The sequence below is a fragment of the Lissotriton vulgaris genome, chromosome 10, assembly GCF_964263255.1.
Source record: "Lissotriton vulgaris chromosome 10, aLisVul1.2, whole genome shotgun sequence".
NCBI classification, from domain to species: Eukaryota; Metazoa; Chordata; class Amphibia; order Caudata; family Salamandridae; genus Lissotriton; species Lissotriton vulgaris.
In genome coordinates, this window is record NC_141698.1 from 831,485,241 (window position 1) to 831,511,999 (window position 26,759).

Here is a 26,759-nt window from a genome sequence, read left to right on the forward strand (position 1 = left end):
CAGTGCCCCTTGTATGAACCGCAACTCAAACCCACGGTGCGCTCTATTCCTAGACGGAATTGGAATAAATTGAAAGTTGAGGACTTTTTCCATCTTTTGTCCACCGACCCGCTAGGTCTAATTGAGACTGTGGATGAGGGCTACGATCGTTTTTGTGAGTGGGTGACTAGGGCTCTTGACTCCCTTATTCCGATAGTCTCGTGTAAGGGTGGGTCAAGGGACCCGAGTCCATGGTACGATGATTCGCTGCGGGTGCTTAAAAGCACCTGTAGGCGCGCTGAGCGGGAATGGTGCAAAACTTATAACAGCGACAAAAAAGTTTTTTACTTGGCCACTGTAAAACTTTACCATTGTGCAGTTTGCAGAACCCGCGCGGCTTTCTACGCCTTGCAATTTCGCACCAGCACTAACCCCTCCAAAACTATTTTTAAGGCCCTGAAAGACCTTATTGCTAAAAAAGTGACTGCGACTCACCAGAGCTCTATCGCACACTGTGAAACCTTGGCGCTTTCTTTTTGGAAAAGGTTCACGCCATCTATAGAGCCTTTCCCTTGGTTGTACCCCTTGTCGGTAGACCTCTTAAGCCCCTAACTCTGGATGTTCTACATTCTTTCCCAAGCTTAACATCGGAAAGTTTCAGTAAATTGGCCCAGCAGGTTATGTCAGGGTCTCCGGCTGATCCTTTACGGCCAGCCCTGTTCAAAGATCTAGCATCCTACGGTCTCTCGCCGGTTTGCTCTTTGATTAACACCTCATTAGCATCCGGCGTGGTCCCATTGAAGTGGAAACAGGCAGTGGTCAGGCCTATTCTCAAGAAACCGTCTTTGGACGTCGGTAAGCCTGAGAACTACCGTCCAATTTCACTTCTCCCGTGGCCTGCTAAAGTGGCGGAGATGCATGTCAACTCTGTCCTCTCGGACCATCTTCTCCAGGCAAACATCTTAGACAGCACGCAGAATGGATTTCGGGCTGGGCACAGCACGGAGACTGCTCTACTGCATATGGTGGAGCATTTACGCTCCGTGCTTGATGCGGGGCAAACGGCGGCGCTGGTGCTATTAGATCTGAGCGCCGCCTTTGACACTGTGTCCCACCCAATCCTTCTGCTTCGTCTGGAGGAAGCTGGTGTCACTGGGCTTGCTCTCCAGTGGTTCCGTTCTTTTCTTGCCAACCGCTCCTTTTGCGTGGCCGTCCCGCCTTACCAGTCCAAACTCCATCCTCTGGATCTGGGGTCCCCCAGGGCTCCTCGCTGAGTCCCACGTTATTCAACCTGTACGTGAGACCGCTGGCTGAAGTGGTCAGGCATTGGGGTATGACCATGTTGTCATATGCCGATAACACCCAGTTAGCGGTCACGATCAGCGGGGACGCGAATGTGGATGCCCCCAGATTCCAGAAAGGACTTCGGGCGGTCGCCAGCTGGATGACGTCCAACTGTCTCCAGCTGAACGCAAGCAAGACGGAGTTTATGATCTTCGGCAAACAAACGGATCTCTGGGGAGACAGGTGGTGGCCGTCGGATCTGGGTCCTACGCCAACCCCGGTCGCTGAGTTAAAAAACCTTGGGGTTTGGCTTGATCCAACTCTCACCTTTGTCTGCCATACCACGCGCACGGCGGCCTGCTGTTTCGGCATTTTACGTGGACTACGGCCTGTACTCAAATTTTTCGATGCCACCACCAGGCAACTTGTGGTTCAAGCAACCGTGATCTCTCGGCTTGATTACGCCAGCGCCCTTCTAGCAGGATTACATCAATCGGAAATCACCCGCCTGCAGCGAGTCCAGAATGCCGCAGCGAGAGCGGTTGTGGGACTACCTAGATTTTGTCCAACTGCTAACATCTTGCGTACGCTGCATTGGCTACCGATTGCACAAAGGATCCAGTTCAAGGTCCTTTGTGTAGCCTACAAAATTCTCAAGGGATCCCCTGCTTTGATCCTTTCCAATCTTCTGGCCCGCTATGTTCCGGTCCGGGCTTTAAGATCCTTAAACCTAGAACTTGCGGCTGTCCCCCGCTTTAAGTGTTGCAAGGCAGGCGGCCGTTCTTTTCAAGTTCGCGCCACAGTGTTGTGGAACTCTCTCCCCCCTACGATTCGCGCCCTTAGGGATCTGTTGTCTTTCCGCCGAGCTGTAAAAACTTTCCTGTTTCCTTAAATTTTCCCTGTTCGGTTTTGTCCAGTTGTGTTGGGCTGCTACCTTGTCGGGCGCCAGGACGCTCCTTCGCTGGAGCATCTGTGCGCTTAATAAATGAGCCTAACATAACATAACATAACATAACATAACATAACATAACATATTCAACAATACTGAGTCTACGCGTTTCCCAATATACCCACGCAGTCTCCATAGAGCCAATCGGAATGAATATTAGCCCTTACCTCACTGGCGTAACAAAAATTGAGGGGGCCTCCCTGCTAAGTATGTAGAGGGGCCCCCTCCGGTCTCAGTTAGGAGCTCTCCGGACAGAGTGCAGTGCCGAGGGGGCCCCTGGAGCTTCGCCCCCCCCCCACCGCGTGGGCTGCGGGGGCTTGTGTTACAGCCCTGCCTTACCTATACCACTGATGCACAACGATTAGAGGCATTCCAACACTGAATACTTAACCCATGTAATTGCTTTTCTGGTCCGATAGGCACCATTATCATTACTCAGTTTTTACTTAGTGTATGTGGGTACAGAATCAAAGGATCACGCTCCCTTGTTGCCTCGCACACACCTGCCTGCATTGAAGTTTGAATCACACGTGCTCTGCCACACGAGTTTGCTGTATATCTCAGAAACCTCTCAAATGATTATTTACGCTTTATATATGTATTGATTTGCATGCAATTTAGTGATTAATACTGTCTGATCTTATGTTTCCATGTTCTACTTTGTCCTGCATTATTCTTTTTGCGACTAGGGCCCGACCCATGGTTCTAAACAAGAACCTAGCTCTCCTTGCTAATAATTGGGCAATTCAGTAGGCAATCTGTGCATCAGGCAGACATGTCTGATGGGAGTGAGTGGCTGTACGGAAGCTCTGGCCGCCTCACACAGTGCCATTAGGCTGCAGCTCTCCACGTGTGCTCGCAGGCTCAGTGTGCAAGGCTGGGAGTGCTCGGTCCTAGCACCCTTGCCTGCAGCTTCAACTGAAGTTATTGTTGCTGCAGTATAAAGCACTTAATCACATTACAGCAGTGGAAGAAACAGAATAAAACGTGCGTACCTTACTTTTAATGGGTGATCACAGAATGTTCCTTGGTTCGTACAATGAATGCCACTTGATTCCTGGTTTCAAATATTTCTTTGACCTCTCGATAGTGGGGAAACGAAGAAAACAACACAGGACACTATATGATGGAATGCGAAATGATGCAACATTTTTATTTTTTCTGTGCTCCCAAATTAGTATCTAGAGAACACGATCTTTTCTTAATTGAAATACTGTGATTACATATTCCTCCGAGGCATGGAGTCAGGTGAAGCTGTAACGCTGCCTCACATGAGCACCTGCTGCCCGGGCTGAGGAGCACAAAACAACGCTGTCTGAACCTGGCATCTCTGAGGCTCCTGAGGCTGTCAGTGAGTCATCAGCAGTGATGCAGAGTTTAAGCAGTCTGTGAAATGAATTGTTTAGACATGTCCGAGCCCACTCTTTTTTCGAAGTGTATACTATTTACTGGTAGGGCAATGGTTTGTTGATTATTTTAGAGCTTTGGTCAACTTTCTCGTGAATCAGGTTCGCTCAATCAAGAGGTGGGCAATCAAGGGTTGCTTTAGAGTTTCAACTAACACGAATCAAGCCCCCTCATCAAATGAAGCTCCACTTTTCATCCCTAGTAGCTTCCAAGAAATATTGCAGGGAACTAAATGAGGAGGCACATTTGTCATTTGATAACATCTGTGCTTCTAACCAGGGAAAAGTCCAAGAATCTGACTTGGTTGTTGCTCACCATCAGCAGGAAGGTATTGGCAGAAAACTTTGGGCCTGATTTATTATTAGGCGTATGTGATATTCCACCCACTTTATTATGAGTGACATAGGAAATAATGCTCCTGCAATTAGACTGATTGGCTATCCATCACCTTGGTGATGGAGTAACTCATGTGCTAAACTGTAAATCAGGCCCTAAATCTTAAAACAGGCCAGTTGTGTCTGAAAGATTCAAAGCTTGGTAGAGAAAGGTGCCCATATTGAAAGCCAGAGGAAATCACTTAGGTTTGACCATTGGGTCCCGCTAAACTTAACAGAGAGATTTTTGACTGCATGCTTGCAGTCTTGAATCTTTCATTCTGGTGATGCATGTCATAATTTTAACTGATGTGGCTACAAAATGGACTAACCTAGAAATGTGAGCAGTACGTGGGCCCTAAGCTATTTGAAAGCTAAAATTGTCCTATATCTACCCTTACATTTGTCCATCATCTCTTGCTGTTAGTTTTGAAAAACGGATTCAAAAGCATGGACAAGAAGCTCACCCAAGCACCTTTCAGCTGAATTTCTCTAGATCTTTTGCTGTTTCTTTGTTTGGATCGTTGGTGCCTTGGGCAATTTTGTTCTGTGTGTGTAACCGTATAAATTCACATAATATACAGATAAAATATCACAAGGGATTAACGAAACACAGAAAGTACAGGCAATGCTCGCAAACCAACTTTTTTGCCATGTATTTAAATTGCATATTGTTACAGCACATGAAATGTTACAGCATTCCCTGAACATGCGGGAAATCCCCAGCAACTCCCACAAAGAGGAGCTGCTGTATCCCTAGGGCTCTCTTTCAGTTTCCCGTTTAACCTTCCACATCAAAGCCCTGACCAGCTGCTATGTAGGACTGTCCACTAACCTTCTACAGCAACAAAAGTAAAATTAAAAACAAGAGAAAAGAGTTTTAACTGAAAGTGCCTCTCCGTTGATTGGTGAGCTTCTGCATGTATGATACTGTGGATGGGCAAGTAGGTTAGCAGAAGAATTAATCTAAGGGTAGAGAGCATGACACCTAAACTCACTCATCTATATGTCCATGTGCTCAATTATTTAGCATTCTTGCAACTGTTCACTTATCCGTGCACTCATAGGTGGGTGAGGCTGGAACGGAAATGTTTGGGACTGGAATCGTGTCAGCGGTGGTAGAGCTTCTATGTGGTTACCATGAGATGCTGATGAGTGATCAGGTAATAGGAATCACTTATAGGGAGGTAGGTTCCCCATTGGTATGTACATGTTTCACCTTTTAGCATTAATGAGCAAACCTTGGTGCATTTCCTGTAGCAATCTCACATCTTTCTATCACTAGGTGTGAGAAATCAGGTCCTATTTGCAGTGTCCCCCTACTTTTTGCACCTGTGTTGACTACTAGATACTGATTTTCTAACTCTAAATTTGCCCTGGGTTCTGCTAACCAGACCCAGGGCCTGTGCTCTGATTGAAAGTGCATGGTTAGGTATAATATAATTGGCAATGACAGACCCCTGTAAGTCCCTAGTCTATAATAAGGCAAAGATGATTCAAACTACCTATAAGTCCCTAGTATATGATAGGGCATGGAGGTTTAGAGGCCCAGTAGATTTCCTGCACTAGAGTATGCACTGCTGAGTTGCCTGGTGTCCTTTTAAAAGCCAAGCTTGCCTTGCAGACTACTTTTACATTGTAATTGTAAGCATATCTGACTTTGGAATTAAAGGTACTTCCAAAGTAGTAATCTAGCTTATTTTTACATATGTCACCCCTAAGGTCTCCCCTAGGCGCCCCATGTGTAGGGTACCATGTAACTATAAGCACATACATTATAAAATTTGTTTTATATGCCCTGGTGAGGACAATCTGCCATATTTGTTTTTCCCCATTGTGGATAATTAGCTCCATAGGCTAACATTGGAATGTTTTATTTAAATGAAAAAATTGATAGGAAGAAGCTTAACATATCGTTCAAGGACTTAAAATGATAGCTATGCTAAATCCAACAACTTGCCATTGTTGGATTTATAACACAGAAAATAAGTTATTAAACTTTCTTTTCTGTAAGCCAAATTCCATCCTTCCAGCTGCTCTATCCTGATTGGCTAGCCTCTTTCAGGGCGAGCCAAGCTATCTTAATGAGGTATGAAGTAGCCTGCTAGAGAGAAAATTGATTTCCTGGGGGAGGTGAACTAAAACTGCAGAAGGTAGGAAGGGGGTGAAGTGGCTACACTGGTCTTCAAAGGGAGAATGACACTTTGGGACAGCAGAGGCTCTTCTCCATAATCTGCGACCTCAGTCACACAATAGCCCCTGTAATTAGTTTAGGGAAGGGGTTGGAAGGGAGTGTATTAGGGAATCTTAGCCACACCATTGGGTTCGCTTAACCTAATCTAACCTCCAAGGAGAGATTTTCTCCATTTTGTATTTTGGAATAAAGGTGCTTTCTGGAGCCAGAATAAGCCACACTTTGGAGGAAGTGGTCATACACCTGGGTGGCACCCTACTTCCCATTGGTCAGGAGTGCCCCCTGCTTGACACAGTGAATAAATATGGGAGAGTTGCAAAGCAACTCAGATCTGATGCCTGAAACTACAAGGAGGATAAGGAGTGCCCTGCTGGAAACTTGTCCTGCACCCCAAACGATTGCACTCTGAAGTACTGCACCTGCTGCAAATCTGGAATTACAGCCCTACAGACTTCGCTTTACTCCAAGAAGGATTAAGGAGTGGACCCCCTACAAGCTACAGGATAACTCAGGCCACCTGCATCATCTCTATCAAGAAGTCTCCATCCTTGAGTCTGCCCAGTGGACTTTTAGGAATTTGGTCAGGTGCATTATGGGAATTGTAGTCCCAACATCCCAGGTGCCATCTCAGAGATTCTAGACCCCCTGGGTTGATGTTGTGGACACTTTGAACCCCCGAGAAGACCGTCTGGAAGAAGATACAGAAGCAAGAAGAAGTTTGGGAACTTTTTGGTAAAAGGTCCATAAGGTGACTGACTCAATGTCAAGAGTCAAGCTGGTGACCTTCAACTGTGGCCCACCCTGGATTTCAGGTTCATCCTGCTGAGAGCTCCGGAGCTCCACACTTCCCGAATTTGACAGGGGCCTCGCAGAAAACCAAGCTAATTACGTTGATGTATATCTGGCCTGAAGAGGATCTTTTTTTATTTGTTTGAGTATTATATAGAACAAACTAGTGCTTTACATGAGCACCAGTTTCGTTACAGATGGACACCTTCATTGTTTTTTTGTTAGACATGGGGAGATTAAGTGATTTGCCCAGAATCACAGGAAGTTGAGCGTCCTTGCTGAGACTCGAATCCGGTTCCCCCAGCTTCAAAGTCGACCGCTGTAGCCCTAAGGCTACATCCTCTCCCCAAGATCCTTGCTCAACGTTAAGAGTAAAAGCTCCAAAGAAACTACTCGGTGCGAAGATAACATTTTGACAGAGGCCTCCCGCTTAGTGTATCCGACCAGGGCTCCAGTGCGGTCGACCTCAAACTTTGACCTTGTCCCAGTCATATGTGACCAGATGTCCCAAGTTTGCGCTATATGTTTTTATGCACTAGAAAGTGTTTATTCTTTAAACATTCATATCTCCAGTTCCCTACATTTCTATTTTTATCGTTTTGGTGTCTATTTGTTAATAAAAATATAACCGATTTTTTCAAACTGGTGTTGGATTATTATTTTGTATTGTGTTTTACTTATTTAATTTATTGGTGTTATTAAATGTTTTACACACATATCTCTTAAGTAACTCATGGCAGCTCGTTGACAGCTACCAAGGGTTGAGCAAGGAAACAATTTATTGAGACCTTGACTGACCCTTTATTTTGTTTGTGGTAAATCACTACTTATCGCTACTAATATTCCACTTTCCAACACTAAGTTTGCCTATATTTCATACATGGGTGCATCATACATCCACATCAGTGTCAGGTGTGCGTATTGAATAAGGTGACAGGTAGCTCTTGATTGTCATTCCACATATCACCAACCATCTGACACTGTGATGGTGAGCCTAATTACCTAGAAGCATCATACTGCTAGAGTATTGAGCAACCATAGTGTGAGGTAAATCCATAACATATGGCACAGAAGTGAGCAATGCATACATCTGCATCTCATACCATTTGTACATTCTTGGTGTTCTGCCTTTTATGGTTTCTGAAATCCTGAATACTGGTCTTTGTCTGTACTACTGGTATGTGTGTGTGTAAACCAGCACAGCAACCACATTTGGATAGTCGACAATGTCAGAAGGCAGCAAATCCCTCACTATAACTCACAGATGTGCACTGCCTTGCCCATGAATCCATTCACTATTCACAAAGATGGTCAGTGCATTCAGAAATATGTATGCTAGAAGAAATAGCTGACATGATGATCTAAAGAGCTTCATAGGATCTGAATGAGAGAAACTCTCTTACCCACTTAGGTGTATAGGCATTTCCCACCCTGGCGCTGAGCTCATATTTATGTTTAGGGCACTTTGCGCTTAATCCTTAACTTTTGTCCACACAGTATTTAGGTCAAATTTCCACCTTTCACCATGCCCACGTATCACACTCTGACGACTCCTTTCGCCTATCACTACGCCCACAAATCGTTCACCTCGGACTGAGCCTGAGCCTTTTCAATGCTCGGCTCTTGTCTACGCTGCTATCATCTTGCCTGTCACCTGCCCACTCAACCCAGCCCCGCCCCATCTGGTTCCTCTGGGGGCTCCACTAGGGGTTACTTTGATCTTGGTCCCTGCCCTGCACTTGCTCTTCAAACAGAACCAGGAACAGTTGCTGCTGTTATTGTGCTGTGCTGGTGCGCCCTGCATGTAGGTGTGTCAGCTTGCTCCTTCTTACAGCAGGGGAGGTAGACAGCAGGAGACAAGGCAGCGAGAAAGCAGAGGCAGCTGCAGTAGATGAGGAGGGCAGCAGGCACAAGTATATGTCTCAGCCAGGTAGGGGCATCCTATGGTAAGGTGGTGCTTAGCGTTCATCACATTGAGTTGAGCTTAACCCACAGAAGCAGCCAGGTTAGGCAGGGGTGCAGCTTGTGGCTTGGGTTTTGCTCGCCCCTTATCTACTTCCTATCCCCCACAGACAAAAGGTCTGAGGTGAGTGACGCACAATAATTCCTGGTTTGCTTGGTGAGGGGTCAAGTACCCAACAGAGAAGCGTCCAGTTTCAGCATCCCCTGGGGGCACTTAGAGTTCAGGACCAGACGGGGAACCCGGAGAAACATTGTGGCAGCTTAAGGCCCAGGACAGCAGTGACTTTTGGGCCAGTTGCTGGATATGAAGAAGTGAACAGTCTTATGCCCCTGCTGCACCCCTCGCCTCACCCATTTGGTTCCTTGCTTGCTTGTCTGTTTGCCTTGTGTATGTGTTTCTCGATCAGCATTGCTCAACATTGTGTCAGCGCTCTGCTTTTTCCCGATTTAATTGTCCTGCTCCAACCTTCAGTTATAACGATTAGCTTTTTACTTAACTCATCTCATCTGACTTGAATGGTCTGGTAGCCACTGACCAGCGCCACGCAGAAAGCTCGCTATTATTATAAGAAGTAAAACCAAGGAGAGAAAAAGAACAGTTGCGAAAAAATGGCAAAAAATTAAGCCTGTTGTAGTCCCCGCACATGATACATTCAATAATCAACACCCCCAAATTACCAGGATGAAGGACGTAGATATGAACACTAATTCAACTAAAAGACAGAAAGCCAGGAAGCAGGCATTAAAAAATATTTCAAATCTAAATTAAGTGCAGAAAAACACCACTGAGAATCATCAGTCTCAAGCTGCACTCAGAGACTTTGGTTGTAGTGATGACCTGCTGCAAAATGTAAGCTTTCAAAAGCCGTTACCACCAACATTAGTCAAATCTATTCCTTCTAAGTCTGACTGTGATCCAGCAGATAAAAGGAAATCTTTGCAGGCTTGGGCAGCTGCTAGAGTGTCATCTATTGATGTGGGTTCTTCTTCAAGGTTGATCAGGACAGATATTCCACAACAACGGCTCAGTCGATTCCTAATCACGTTACTTCTCCAAAGCCACTAGCAACAGATGAGCAATACAACAGGGGTACTTTCATAAGTGATGTGGAGGAAAGCGACAAGAAAGTCCTGCTATTTGTGTAGTAAAGATAGTTAAAGCATGTTTTTTAATTGATGCACAGGATTGCTGTCCGCAGAGAGGCTCACTGATGACAAAATCATTCGTCCAAAGATGTGCCAAGATGCATGCGACACTTCACTTCTAGCTGTACAGACACCTGAGACGTGGGGTCCTTTGCATCCTGTGCAAGTAAGGCCTCATTGGAAGCCAAGTCTGCTTCTCAAAGGCCCCCATTGACTGAATTCCCTAATTTAGTAATTTCCTTTTGGAGGTCCATCAAAAAAGCTATTTCAACAATTGGGCATATGGCAGTGCTGGGAGACGACCTTTACTACGCGGGCGTTTCACCGCAGTCGGTTTTCCACGCGGGCTTTACAACGCAAGTTGTTTGAATAACTTGCCCTGGAGGGCGCTGTAAGCTAAGGAATAGTACAATTTACTTATCCAACACCTTCCCTATTGTACGTAGACTGGTGTTGGAATAGTAAATCGTACTATCCCTAAGTCCAGCGCCCTCCAGCGCAAGTCGCTGAAACGACTTGTGTTGTAAAGTCCGCGTTGTAAGAAACCGCGATCAACATGATCGCGTAGTATCCTCATACATTCGGCAGTGCTGCACGCAGATAAACTTAACATTCAAATTTCAATCTTGCTAGATCTGTCAGACTATACTAAAGACATTGATAACAAATTAGGTCATTTGAATGCTCTGATCACTCGAGTACAACGTATTGCACTTGACACAGATGATACCTGTTTATACTAGGACCTCTTGGAAAACCTAGACAATCTTCCAGGGATCATTTCATTTCTAATTATGGACATGAGTTTTATAACTAAAAAGTGCTTGTAATTCCTCCAGGTCCCTTCAACAGGAGCTGGCTGAGGGAGGAAATCGCCTTGAAACTCTTCAGCATTCATAGCATGCTAGTAACTGGAGGCAGCATTTCAATCTTGAATCAAAAGATTTACTGATCCCAGTAGATGAACCCACTGTAGACAATCACAGCCACAAACCAAAGCATGAGGCCACACAATTAAGTGCAAGTGAGCCAAGTAATCAACCTAATGTAAACAATTCTGAGGTCTTGCCAATACTATCAAGAAACAGGGGCACTTATCTGGGCTAAACATTTTTCCACTCTTTGCTAAAGTCTGGTCGACATCCGGAGGGGATCCCTCTAACATCCCTACTATAAAAATACCTAAAATGACTAAATCTACAAAAGGATTAGAAGATTTGTAATAGTCTCCCTGCTCTTTAATGAATGTGATCATGGAGGTGAGCACATTTCCACACTTGGAAAAGATACAGCAACCAACTACTAGTATAGTTCAGCTTACACACCCCTCTCAAACCAAGTAATCAGGCAGAAGGAAATGCAGCTTTGTAAAAGCAATTGAACACAACTGGGCTTGGTTACTGGGCACTATTCAACATCAGCCCTGACATAGGTCTTAGTCAACACATGACTATACTTAAAGTCTGCTCATGGAATATGAGGGGCTATAAAAATGTGATTTCTTTTACAACATGTACTGAATTTTAACATAGTTCATATTCTGAGGAAGACACATATAGCAATATGAAGCTCCATGTTAAGTCTGTATTTTCAAAGCTCCTTCACATTTAATGTTTTCAAACTTAGTCAATTAAACAAATAAATACTATAGCCTAGCCAACACTCTCTAGTGTCTCGCTTCTTCAGGGCTGTTATATTAAAACACAAATAATATTCACTTAGTACACATAAAATGTATTGTACATGCACATTTCAAAAACATAATGCAGGTTTCAAGGTCAAACCTTCACTGAGAAAAAACACTAATTATATCAAATCACAAAATGGTTACAGAAAGAAGAATCAAACATTTTGTGCAGTTTGTACTTAGAAATGATATATACCAAGAAAAGTTTGCCATCAGTTCTTCTGTTATATATCTTTAACAATTCATACAATACAAATATAAACTACAGGAATAATACCCTGATTGGCCTAGTGCCTCTCACATGTTGCATAAAATCAGAAAGACATCTATTTAGTTAGTGTTCAAAATGTTTAACACATTTCCGTGTAAAATCAATGAAATACCAGTATTTGTAAAGCGCACAGCTACCTCCGAAGTGGTGTCCCAGTGCTGGGGTCCGTCGGGAAGATTAAGCTAGCTATTGCTCAGAGTCACATGGTGCTGGGCTAACCTGCCGCCAGCACTGGGGATCAAACCATAAACCCCATAGTCCAGAGTCAGGCACCCTGGCTGCTGCGCCACACCTCTTCCACCAATATGACAGTGGTTAATTAAAATTTAATGGAACATTTATTAACAGAAAAAAGTAACTTTAAGACAAATACTGGATCTAAACATTTAAAGGTATATATATTATATTATATTATATTAGGTATGTATATATTATTATATATATTAGTATAATGACGACTTCCTCCTATTGTTTTTTGACTTAATGCAAAATTCATAAATTTAAAAAAATAATAATAATGTGAAAATATAAAATAAATTTATAAACCTGTGTAGGATTCTAAATATTGATGGAAATAATTGATTATAATTAGAGCAATCAATCATGTGATGTTATGTTCCATAAAGGTATCCCAATATAGGCTCACAGAATCACCAACCTTTCACCTATATTCTCCACTACCATTAAACTGCACAACAGTTCTTAGTACTGACCTTTTACCTAGTTACAGTAATGTCCGAAGACGACATGGGGTTTTCCCTGAAAAGCTTAGGCCTCATTCATAATGCATGAGGATTCTTGGAAACACAGCAGGACAGCAGGCCTACCATCTCCTGCATAATAACTATGCACAAGGGTAATTCCTTCCATCATCCCAGTCCGACATGACACAGCAAGGTATATCCCCAGGGGGTACCACTTTATGTATATATACATCATCTCTTGCTGAGATAGTCAGAGGAGAAAAGGACTTCCATGCCAACACACTGACATGAGACAGTGAGGCTCCTGCACGCAGACACTCCAACTCGCTGTGGTCTGACAACCTTTGCAGGGTGTCCATCTCAAAACCAAGACGGGGTCCCACAGTCTCTCACTTCAAGGTAAGGGGGTTGACTTAATCCAAGAGGGACTCTTGGTGCTACACCCACATACATGCTAAGTGCACTTAGGTACATCTAGTTAGGGTGGCACATAGGAATACGAATGTATTACTGTCATGTATTTTATATACTTGCCTGTATTCATTGTTTTAGCACAATGGTAGAAATCTACCATCCTTTTACTCTGTCACTGCTTATAAACATCTATATTTGTTACTGTCTAATGGTTGTTTCAGCACACCTATTTTACACTAGAATGATGCTGGTTCAATAAATGCTTATTGGAACAACGTCCCCTCCGTTTACTCTGTGTATATCTCTGAGACGAAGTGAGCACGAGTGACTGAGCAAAAAGTAGAACACTGTTTCCACCATTTTGAGGGATCAGGGTTTTCATGTTCGATAGTTGCCAAGAACTATTCTCTCCTTGGTAAGAGGGGTTTCTAGTGGCACTGTGAGCTAGCTGGCATACAGGCTGACATATCCGGTAGGGGTATCCAGAATCACTCTGACTCCAATCCTCCAATATATGTTATCTAAACGCGCAGATCCTATATAGGTTTATAGGAACTACACGACAATGACAGGCACTAGGCCAATCAGGGTATCATTCCACTAGTTAACATCTGTATTGTATGAATTGTTAAATATATATAACAGAAGAACTGATGGCAAACTTTTCTTGATATATATATAATTTCTCAGTACAAACTGCACAAGATTTTTGCATCTTTTCTCTGTAACCATTTTGTGATTTGGTATAATTAGCATTTTTTCTTGGCTGGAGGTTTGACCTTGAAACCTGCATTATGTTTTTGATATATGCATGGACAATATTTTTCATTTGTACTAAGTGAATATTATTTGTGTTTTATTATAACAGCCCTGAAGAAGCCCTGAAGAAGCAAGACATTTGAAAAACGCTTATAGGCTTAGCTGTCGAATTTATGTGTTTGACTGAAGAAGTTTGGAAATAATAAATGTTAAGAAGCTTTGAAAATAAAGACTTTACATGGACCATCATATTGCTATGCATGTCTTTATCAGAACAGGAGCATATGGATTTTTCCCTTTAAGGGAAACAGGGATCTGAGGAGCAGTGTTGTGCGAGTTTTCTATTTTCCCTGTATGAATTTTCGACTTTTAACATAGTTGGCCTACAGGAAACCTGGGAAATTATTTCAAATTCTTGGCATGATTACACTGAGTATCAATCTCCAGCACTAGGGTCAGACAAGGATGGTCGCCTTTCCATTGGAGAGTACAAAATAAACTAGGGTTAACTGTAGATGTATTGAGTGAACTCAAAGGCAAAATTGTTATATTAAATCTAGAAACACCCAATGAGCTGCACAAGGTCCAGAACTTTCCTTGGTGACCTGACCTGACCCTGGTCTGCGACAGTCACTCCACTCGCCGCGCGGCTCCCCCTGAGTGCGCCCGGCCTCCCTGCCTCCTCCGTGGGTCCGCCGCTGCCCCTGTGGCATAGGTTCCTTTTTGTGTTCTTCTTTTTGCTCCTTGTGCATCTTGCCCGCTTTTTGTGCCCTGTGTTTGCTCGCCTTTCTCTGCCCCTCGGGACCGCTTCCCGCCTTGGACCCCCTCCCCGCTCCCTACCGCTGCTCCCCTGCGGCCCGCCCCCCTTGTCCTTCTGTTCCTTTTCCCCTCCCTGCGCCACCCAGCTCCCGCCTCCCAGCTGCTCCTCCCTCCCACCGGCTATTTAGGGTCTAGCCGCGCGACGGTGAGTTGTGACCTGACCTGACCCTGGTCTGCACGGTCGCTCCACTCGCCACACGGCTCCCCTGAGTGCGCCCGGCCTCCCTGCCTCCTCAGCGTGTCCACCGCTGCCCCTGTGGCATAGGTTCCTTTTTGTGTTCTTCTTTTTGCTCCTTGTGCATCTTGCCCACTTGTTGTGCCCTGTGTTTGCTCGCCTTTCTCGGCCCCTCGGGACCGCTTCCTGCCTCGGACCCCTCCCTGCTCCCTGCCACTGCTCCCCTGCGGCCCGCCCCCTTGTCCTTCTGTTCCTTTCCCCCTCCCTGCGCCACCCCGATCCCGCCTCCCAGCTGCTCCTCCCTCCCACCGCGGTACGTATGGCGGAGTCCACGCATACGCGCAGCGGTCACGCGCAGCGGGTGCGCCGAAGGCACGCCAAAGGCAAGCCCGTCTACGCCCGTCCACGCCTGGACCGCACCCAGCGCCAGGATCCCTGGACCTCGCCGGAACCAGCCAACCCGACTGAGCTATGACGCTGCCACCCTCCACGCACTCAACACCGGCCGACAGCCAGCCTGCTACCAAGCCATGCCAAAATGCACCCACGGAGCCTTCACCTGCCACGCCTGCAGCTTGACCAGCCACCGAACCTGCATCGCACCCGCCAAGCCGAGCACCAGCAACAACCACCTCAAGTGCATGCCGTCGAACTCTGGGACCTCCTAGACACCATTTCACCTGACGTCGCCTTTACTCACAGAAACATAGTTGAACGCCTCCTCAGCCCCCGACATCGCCATAGCCATCCAGGATGGATACAAGATCGCCCGGAAGGACTGCGCCAACCAAACCGGAGGAGGCATCGCCATCGCCCACACAAACACCATCAGAATCACGACCAACTCTGACGACACCCTCACCGCCGCCAAACACCTTCACTTCCAGATGCACACCGACCCCAAGACCACCCTCAGAGGCACCCTTGTCTACAAACCCCCGGGACCACACACACAATTCAGCGAAGCCATCGCTGACTTCGTCAGCCCACACGCCCTCACCTCCACAGACTACATCCTCCTAGGAGACCTCAACTTCCACTTGGAGAACAACAATGACCGCAACACCACCACCCTGCTGGACAACCTCGGACTGAAGCAGCTGGTGAACACCCCCACCCACTACGCCGGCCACACGCTCGACCCCATCTTCTCCTCCAGCAAGCACATCTCCATCAGCCACTCCACCGGACTACATTGGACAGACCACAGCTGCGTCCACTTCAACTACAGGAGAACCACGACCCACCACCACCCTCAACAGGCCCCCCGAAGAAGCTGGAGCAAGATCACCACCGACCAACTCACCACCTCCCTCAGCCAGAACCCCCCCACCTACACGGCGGACCCCAACGAAGCAGCCCGCAACCTAACACAGTGGCTCACCAACTGCGCATACGCCCTCACACCACTGAAGAACCCCCCCAGCAAACACGGCAGCAAGAAAGCCCCCTGGTTCACCACCATCCTCAAAAACTGCAAGAAAACCTGCTGCGCCCTCTAGAAAGCCTGGCGCCACAACCAGACAACAGAAAACATGACGGCCCTCAAGAACGCCACCCACAAACACCACCAACTGATCCGCACCACCTAAAGGACCACATTCAAAGATCGACTGGACAACAACTCCCACAACAGCAAGTAACTCTTCAGCATCATCAAAGAACTCTCCAGCCCCAGCGCCTGCAACAACGTCATCACACCCTCGCAGGACCTCTGCGACTCACTCGCCACGTTCTTTCACCACAAGATCGCTGACATACACAACAGCTTCGGCACACAGACCACGCACCCCACCACCGATCCGGCGCCCCCCACCACCACCCTCAGCAACTGGACGACGGTATGCACCGAAGACACCACCTGCACGATGAACACAATCCACTCCGGCTCCCCAACCGACCCCTGCCCACACCACATCTTCAACAAAGCTGACTCCACCATCGCACCCCAGCTCAGGGACATCATTAACAGCCCCTTCGCATCCGCCACCTTCCCGGAAAGCTGGAAGCACGCTGAGCTCAGCGCCCTCCTGAAGAAACCCACCGCGGACCCGACGGACCTCAAGAACTTCCGTCCCATCTCTCTCCTCCCCTTCCCGGCCAAAGTGATTGAGAAGACCGTCAACAAAAAACTCTCTGCATTCCTCGAGACCAACGGATCCCTCGACACCTCGCAGTCCGGCTTCTGAGCAAACCACAGCACCGAGACCGCCCTCATCGCGGCCACCGACGACATCAGGTCCATGCTCGACAACGGGGAAACAGCGGCCCTCATCCTACTGGACCTATCGGCAGAATTTGACACCGTATGCCACCGTACCCTAATACAGCGCCTCAGCAACACCGGAATCCAAGGAAAGGCCCTACAATGGATCATCTCGTTCCTCGCCGGCAGAACCCAGAGAGTCCGCCTCCCCCCTTTCCAGTCGGCGGCCACCGAAGTCATCTGTGGTGTCCCGCAAGGCTCCTCGCTCAGCCCACCCTCTTCAACGTCTACATGATCCCCCTCGCAGCCATCGCACACCAACACAACCGTAACATCATCTCCTACGCCGACGACACCCAGCTGATCCTCTCCCTCACCAACGACCCCGCCACCGCCAGAGCCAACCTCCAGGAAGGAATGAAAGACGTCGCGGAATGGATGAAGCTCAGCCGTTTGAAACTGAACTCAGATAAGACGGAAGTCCTCATCCTGGGAACATCACCCTCTGCTTGGGACGACTCCTACCTGCCCTGGGCTCCACACCCAAACCAACGGACCATGCACGCAACCTGGGCTTTATCCTGGACTCCTCCCTCATGATGACCAAGCAAGTCAACGCCGTCACGTCATCCTGCTTCAACACCCTGCGCATGCTCCGCAAGATCTTCCGTTGGATCCCCACCGACACCAGGAAGACGGTCACCCAGGCCCTGCTCACCAGCCGACTGGACTACGGAAACACCCTCTACGCTAGCACCACTGCCAAACTACAGAAAAAACTCCAGCGCATACAGAACGCCTCAGCACGACTTATCCTGGACACCCCCCTCTTCAGCCACATCTCCACCCAGCTGAGAGACCTGCACTGGCTCCCCATCAGCAAAAGGATCACGTTCAGACTCCTCACCCATGCACACAAGGCTCTCCACGACATGGGACCCACATACCTCAACTACCGCCTCACATACTACACGCCCACCCACCAGCTCCGCTCGCCTCGCCCTCGCCGCCGTCCCATGCATCCGCAAGACTACCGCCGGAGGCAGATCCTTCTCCTACCTGGCGGCCAAGACATGGAACTCCCTCCCCACCCACCTACGACAGACCCGGAACCATCTCTCCTTCAGGAAACAGCTAAAGACCTGGCTCTTCGAGCAGTAGCAGCCCCCCCAGCTCCTTGAGACCCTACGGGTGAGTAGCGCGCTTTACAAATTCCGTGATTGATTGATTCCTTACATATATATATAAACCCAAACACTGACAGGAAAAGGCAATGAAGAGTATTTGACAGGTACACTTTATACATGAGAAGTGTGGCTCAATGGTTAGAGCCATTATCATGAATGGGGTGACCCAAAACCGGTCCTGGACCTGGGTACAGTACGTTATCAAAAACAGTGGTCCTTGACCCAATTCAATTCCGAGATTTACTCACACTAGTATTCATTAGTTCCTTAGTTTGAGCCCGCATTAAATTGCTCCTTGGATAAAATCCAAAATTATTTATGTAAATACAGAACCCAACAGAAGATAGTATATTTCTAGGAAAATTAGTACATTTTATTTTTACCAAGCATGTATGTCCTTTTATAATTCAAAGGTTCAAAACACAATTTTTACAATATTTACAATATTTAGGTACGAGATTCAGGGTGCTCATAGGAACGTGCATAGAAGTAGTGCCCAAGAATTGACGCGTGTGATTGAAAGAAGGGAGAAAAGAAAGGATTGGTGACAATTTTTTTTTAAAACACAATACTGGTTCGGTAATTTTAAGCAGTATCAGCTTGTCCACATTCAAAATTCAAAAGCTAGTGTTTAAGGGTTCCCATGAGGTGAGAGAGAGCCCCGCATGCTACCAGAAGATGTCCGCCGAGGCCCCCGTGAGCGAGGGAGAGCCCTGGCAGACTGCCCCCAAAAGACTGCGTGCCCCGCCGCCTCCGGAGAGCAGCCGGTGAGTAGAGCTGCCCCGGGGGTCCGGGGGGTGGAGAGTGCGTGAGGGATTGCAGAGCTGAGCGGCCCCGCTTGACAGAGGGCCACTCCCACGACCCACAGAAGTGGTGACAAGAGCCCATGAGGCTCCCTGGGGGCATGCTTGTTTTAGAGCCACAAAGGTTCCAACAATGGGGCCACTAATTATCTTAAGAGCCAGTGTGGCTCCAACAGTGTGCCTGTTCGGTTCAGAGGGCCCAGTGAAGGGCCCAAGAGGCCCGTGTCTTCCCCTGTGGGATGCCTCAGTGCTTGGGGGGGCAAGTTCTTGTCTACAATGGTGCACAGTTGTTTTGAGACCCAGATGGCTCGCAGGGGACATGGTTTCTAGAGCCTAAAAGGCTCCCACGTTTTGGCGCATTGTTCCGAGGGGCCAGTGAGGGCCCCTGCCGCAGTTTGCTCCAGCTGCCCAGCAAGTAGTGGGCAGCTGCACCGTTTAGGTTTTCCTTCCTAGGGACATGTGTTCTATGGACTTAGGAGTGAGACGCACTCCTTCATCCCTGGACTTTCCCCAGCTGTGCAGCACTTGGTGCCAGCTGCAGCGTTTAGGCTCCCTGTTCTGTTCCTCAGCTGCCCAGCAAGTAGTGGGCAGCTGCCACATTTAGGTCTTGGCGCAGTGGCGCAACCTGGACCCTGGACTTTTGATGTAAGTTCTGTGTTAATGTGATTTATGCGAAGTGTTCTTTGCTGCACCTCTGAATGTGTTGTAGATGCATCACGTGCCTTGTTCCTTATACCGCTGAATGTAGGTTCTGCATCATGTGTTTTCCTGCCCTGCATCTCTTAATGTGTTGTGATGCATCATGTGTAATGTGCCTATGCCCCTACTTGTATTGTGATACCTAGGTGGTTGTTCTTGCTAGTACAGGTGGTGCTAGTGAGGTCCTGGTTCCCTGCGTGACCTGTTCCTAAGGTGGTTAGGATTGCGTAGGTGATACTTACCGGTTACCAGTAGTTACTGGTTGTGTGCTACATGATTATTTGGTGTTTAACTATCTCCAAGGGCTTGATACTGAGCTCGCCCCCTGACCAGAGTCCCAGGACCAATGGACTCTATTGTGCTTTCCCTGACAAATTGCTGGGACTTGTCTGATCTCCCTGGGCCACTGGGGCCTCGCTGAATTTTGCCTCGCTCACTCCCCTCGGCAGCTTGTGCCCGGCCGCCCGTCCAAGCCTCGAGCCGCGCCGCTCTCCCCTGAGCCGCGCCGCTTCGCTGGGCCGCCGCATCCTGCCTTCCCCTCCAATGAGCCCCACACATTGGTCGCCCCAGACAAACGCTTGTAGCTAGCCGGCCGCCCGCTCAAGCCTACTAAGGAGATCACTCGCATTAACCCGCGCAACCAGGACGGAAGGTACTGTCCGATAGGCTCTATGTTCTAAGTTCTAGGCCTACAAGTATTGTATTCTAAGTTTTAAAAGTGCTGATTCCTGACAGTGGTCCAGGTGGCCCTGTCTTGTACATATCCCCTGTAAATTCTGCCCGTGCCTGTTGGCACATTGTAAAGTGTGTGTTTCTATCTAATGTGTTTTGGTGTAATACAAAAGCTATTTTTATATATAACCTTGTGTGGAGTTTCCTTTTTGGTGGGCCTTGGGTGTTGTTGCTGGGGTGCGTGCGCAAATACTTAACTCACATCGCCTCCAAGTTTAGCCTTGCTGCTCGCGCCACGTTACCTAGAGGGTGAGCAGGGGTTATCTTGGCGTGCAATTCCCTTGCCCTGACTTGGGAGTGGTGGTCTCTGACTGACTTTGGCGCAAGCCCTGGCCAGCCAGGGGTCCCATTTCTAACAATAATAATAATAATATTAATCTTTATTTGGATATAAAATAACATCCTTAAAAGGCGCGCCGACAGCAATACACATTGTAAAATCAAAACTAACATCAAATGATCAACTATAAATAGATACAGAATTCCGACATTGCGTTGTGTATCTCCCTGTTAAACAGTCTAGGTAGCATTAAAAATGACTTTAAAAAATACGGAGGTTGTTATACCAGTGATTTACAGTATTAAACTTATAGGCCAACCCACCGTTAATAAATAAGTACAAATGTTAAAAAAAAAGGATCAGATAAATTAGCAACAGCAGATCAATAGCAGCAGGTCGTAATAGTACAGTTGTCAAATTAAAAATTATACGATTTGATTTAGGCTGATCCCAACGCCAGGGGAGCATGCAAAAAATTGCGATATGCAAGGATTATAAACGATGTGAGGCCGATGTTTAAGGCTGTGTTTTCTGGGCATAATGCCGCAATGATTGCCTGTCTGCAGGACCGAATTCCCAACCTATTCCACTCCACTTTCAGTTTGCATCTGCGCTGTGACATGAGTGCTGGGCTAAGACAAACCACGTGCTCCAAAGTTTCATCCATCCTGCCGCACCCCCTGCACCATGTTACATCTGACGTGCGACGCCAGCCTGGCAGGTCTTTTAAAAATTGCCAGTCACTGAGTCTGATGGCCATAAAACTGAGTTTTAGATGCAAGGAGTAGGTGCAGGACAGATAGGTTGCGGGAGCTAAACGCTCGTACGAGTTCATAATGGCCCATGCGTGTCTACGTTTGGCAAGGTGGTTTTTATCCATAATGAGGGAACTAATTCGGACGCTTTTCTTAATGGTGGATTTAAATACTGTTGTGCTAGGGTTGAGATCCCATAGGTCACCTGCCGAGAGTTCTTGAAAGGACTCCTTGTAAAGGCGGCCATACGTGCCCCCTGGGTTTTTCTCGAAAATGTCTTGCCAAACTAGTGACTATAATGAGCCTATGTCTGCTTGTCTGAATTAATGGCAGAGATTTAGGAATGTACTGATGCTGGAGACTTCGTAGTTTAATAGGCCAAATTCTAGCCTAATCTGAGCAGCAGAGGCATTTTTGGGCAAACGAAGGACTTTTTTTTATAAATTTTAGTCACGTGTTGGTTTAATTCGTGTTCAGTTTGCCCCTAAAAATCTCATTACCATATGACAATGTCGGACCAATTTTTGCTCTCATGACCTCTAGTAGAGGTGATAAGCTTGGGCCAGATAGTTTTTTTGAGTGCTTGGAGAAGGTCACCTGTAAGGTCACAGCTTTGGCAGATATCTCCTTTCGCTGTCTCACAAAGTTGCCCCTTGAGTCAAGGTTGACCCCTAAGTATTTATATACACTTCCTACTGCAATGGTCATGTTGTTATACGACCATCCTCCCCCGACTTTTCTTTTATTTCCAAAGGTAAACACTTGGGTTTTCCTTAGGTTAACCTCTAACTGATTTGCAGCGGTGTAATTGTGTAGTTTTACCGGGAGCCTTTGTAAACCCACCCGTATTAGACTTAAGAGCACTAAGTCATCAGCGTATAGCAGGTTACTTATGGGAACACCACCCATCTTTGGAGGGTAACTATTGGTTTCATCTAAAGCTGTCGTCAAATCAGCAACAAACAGATTAAAAAGAAGTGGGGCCAGCACACAGCCCTGTTTGACGCCCTAGTTGTCATGATTTTCCGAGAGAGATGTGTGCCGGTCCCCAACTTCACCTGAACCCATGTACCTGAATGTAACTGAATAATTGCATCCAGGAGTTTTCGAGGGATTCCCCATCTCCTTAACTTTTCCCATAAAGCTGCCCTGGGGACCCTGTCAAAGGCGGCTTTAAAGTCAACAAAGCAACAAAAAACGGCCCTAGGTGTGAAACAAACTTTATCAACAATGATGGCTTATGTCAATAGGTTGGTCATGGTCCCGGATTTGGCAGTGAAGCCTGTTTGATTCATTGGTATCAGGTAGTTCTCGTCCGCCTGTGCTCTCAGCTCGTTCAGGAGAATGCCTGCATAATGTTTAGCCTCAATATCCAAGAGAGTTATCAGTCTGTAGTTGGTTGGTGATGAATGGGGGCCTGATTTGTAGATTGGGTGGATTATTGCTCCACGCCAAGAGTCCGGTATAATCGAGGTTCTCAGGGAGTAGTTTAAAAGGTTGGTTAGATGACCCGACCAGAGGGGTATATTAGATTTGAATAAATTCTGTGGTAGTCCGTTGGGACCCGGTGCTCCATCCGCTCTTGCTTTCAAAGGAACTTTAGTAACCCTTTCTTGAGTAGTCTGAAGGTCGTCGGTGCTGGAATCCAAGCAGCCAATGGGCCTACTCCCACTATGCTCGGACTTGTTTGCGTCAACCTGGACGTACATGCATCTGTTGGCACTGATCCTTCTGGGGACTTAAAGTGATCCTCCAAAAAAGCGAACCAGCTAGCTTCTTAATTATTAGCTGACCCGGAAATGGGCTTATCAGAGTTTTGCCCATTAATTAAGGCCCAGAATTTCTTGCATTATGATTTTTGCTCTCCCATATTAGTTTGCACCAGAATTCGTTTTGTTGGAGTTGCTTTTCTTTTTGTACTGCCTGCCTAAACGATTTTTGAGCGGATTTATATGCCTTAATGAGCTCGTTATCTCCTGGAGATTTTATCAGGGACCTCAAGGCGCTGTTTCTGAGTGTCTTCAGTGCCCTTGTCTCTCGTGAAATTGCGCCCTGGCGAGTAACAGAGTCCATCTGAGAGTACTGTTTGGTTGGAAATAGCGTTATAAGTTGTGAACAGAGAGTCGACCATGCAGCAGCTGGAAGAAAACCCAGGTCGAAGCGGTCTGGAATAAGGGACAAACTTGCCTCTGTGACAAAAGGTGTTAATTCGTCACTCCATCTTAGGCGTTTCAAATTATCACAGTGCGTTCCTCTAAATGTAATTGGAGCAGGTTTATGGGACTCTGGCTTTATTTTAAGGGTTAAGAACTGGGGACGATGGTCGCTTTGGGTTCGTGGTTGAATGCTGAAATTGCCCAGATGTTTCAGCAGAGCCAAATTGCAGATAGTATAGTCTAAGAAGGAGTTCTTGCGGCCATTCGACCAAGACCAGTTTTGGTGGTGTATCATTTGTGAACCTTCCATTTATTACCAGAAATCCTGCACTGTGAAGTTGCAACACACACAGTTCTCCCAGGCTGCAGTAGGCTTGGTTTGCTGGTTTGGATTGTGCCTTTACATCTCCAGATGCAAGTAGGGTTAGCCCTTCATGATCTTCCATATTGTCCTGGAAGAGGTTGGGGTTAAAGTCCCCTGTGATTATACAGTCTGCGTGCTGTTGGCCCATGGCCAAGCCCCTCACAATTCTCATTAAGCGTGTTAAGTGTATCTTTTTGGTGCGGGTACTGGGGTTGATGTAAATATTGCGCAGTAAAAGGGGGCGTTGCTTACGCCAGGAGTTGATTTTGACTCCCAGAACCCAGTCTTCATCGATGTTTAGGGGCACAATCGGGCCTTTTAGATTGTTAGCGACATAAATCGACAGGCCCCCTTTTGGGTGGCCGTAATGACAGTCTCTGACTGCTGGTTTCCAAAATTCTATGAAGCCGGTCACTGGGATCGTTTGAGTGGCCCATGTCTCTTGTAGTGCTATTACAGTGTGCCCGAATATGAAAGAGTGTGTATCCAAATTGGTGATTTTATTTTGGATACCACTAATGTTCCATGAGCACAAGGTGAATGAGGGGGCTCGTTCCAGAGTTGAGGGTTCTACAGATGAAAGTGCTTGAGATGTCGTTTGAACAAAAGCCTTGCAAATTGAGTGTTGAGGAGGAAGCTCTAGGGGTCAGGCCATTTTATTGCAAGCCAAGACTGCTGGGAGCCACCCCCAATCTAGAGATGTGTCTGGATTAAGTTTTATGTTCAAGGGAGTTGGATTCCCCTCTAAAGTGCCTAAGGCATTTTTTAAGATTGAGTAGGGCTCCTGATACAGTACTTTCGACTTTTTGCTGGGTGTCTTGGTGATTTAGTAGTAGCGAAGGATAACCTGGAGGATTGTGCGGATAGATTTTAATGCCCCATTCCCGGTATATAGCCCTTTGTTCGATGAATACTCCCGCCCAGGTTGGTGATTTAAATGAGACCAGGGTTACCTCGGACAATTGTGTGCCTCTTGGTGGGAGGAATTCAATAGAGTCAAAGTCTTCAGATGTAAGGGCCTCAAGTCCCGGTATCCCATTCGCTAGTTTTATTATGTTTGGCCTATTCAGGATGTCGTGCCATCCCTTAGAAATGTATTCCGGAGCAAGGAGTATTTTGGCAACCTCTGTGCTGCTTTTAACACCCTTACTGCTAGGACCTCTGTTGGAATGGGGAGTTCTTTCGATTAAACAGCCTACATCTGGACCCAATCGAGGCTGATGAGAAGTTAGTGGGCCTATGCCTAATGTCTCAGAATCAAGAGGTGAGATTGATTTATTGTTATGAGTTTCTTTTACATGGTTGGGTCCAGAAGTTGAATTGGCCTGGGTTAGTTTATTATTGTGAATAACTTTTACAAAACTGTGTCCAATGGTTCGATTGACCTGTGGGGATGAACTAGAAATATGGGTTAGTTGAGGTTGATTTCTCATGACTGTGCTCGGTGGCTGAGTGGAGTCACTAGGATTAACCCTTAATGGTTCTGTTAAAGATTGACACTCAGTTGCTGCTGGTTCTGGAGATGTAATAATGCGGTCCTGTCTACCGCCCAGAGTCTATTGACAGACACTCTGGGCTGAATCGTCCTTAAGTGTACTTTGGCTGGTGTTTACTGTCATAGGTGTTGTCTGAGGGGCGTTTAGGGCGTTATTATTACTAGCGTTTAAAAATAGTGGAAATAGTTTGGGGGGGTCGATTATTGGGTTTAATCTTGTTTTATTTCTCTGTTTGCGCTGGCGTTTGCGCTCCCTCTTACTAATGTGAGGGGAGGGGCAAAGGCTGTGTCTAAAATAGGGATAGCCACAATGGCCGGCCCTCACAGGCTCAGTTGCCCTATTGTCGTTGGTAGAGTGTAACTGCCCATTTGCTGGGCCAGTGTTTGTGACTGATGGTGCATACGGCACCACTACCGTAAGGAGGTCTTTGGGGGAATGTTGCCCATCTGGCTTAATGGACTCAGTTACCAAGACGTCTGAAGCCCCGCTCAACTGAGGCCTGGCCGCTGGGTCTTTCACAGAGTTAAATGGTTCTGGGATCACAGTTGAAAACTTTTGGTTTGGCTGAAGCAAACATTCTGGTCGGTTGCCTCCCTTCAGATGCTTAACCTCGCTTATGACAGTGTTTAAAAGGCCGGAAGCGAGGACAGCGAGTCAATGATGGGCGAACAGCAGCAAACCGATTGCACTAATTTAGAGGATGATTGCGCTCCTATGATTAAAATATTTAATTTATCGAATTTATTGTTGATCCCTGCTGTAAACAGTGCCAGAGTGTTTAGCAGGACGACCTGGGTATCCAGTTTATTTGAATGATAATTTAAAGGGGTAACTGTTGATTGGAAGGTGAGTAATAATTGGGGCCAAATACTCGATTTGGTGGAGGGGTCTGGCTAAGGCTCTGTTTTTGGTGTTAAGTTAGACGAGTTCTGAGGATCTTTAAAGAAGAGTGACAGGTCCGCTAGCAGCTGGTCATTGGGGTCTGTTTTTTAGGAGGTTTTGGAGAAGCTATTATTTCCGCTGGTGATGCGCAGAAAAGGTGTTGAGAACTTATCGAATGTGCACTTCCCTCTAATGAACTTAAGGCATGGGAAATAGGTGAACTGTGTAGGTCAGAGTTAGATACAGAACTCCTTTGTGCGTGTATTTGTGGAAAAATTAGCTGAGA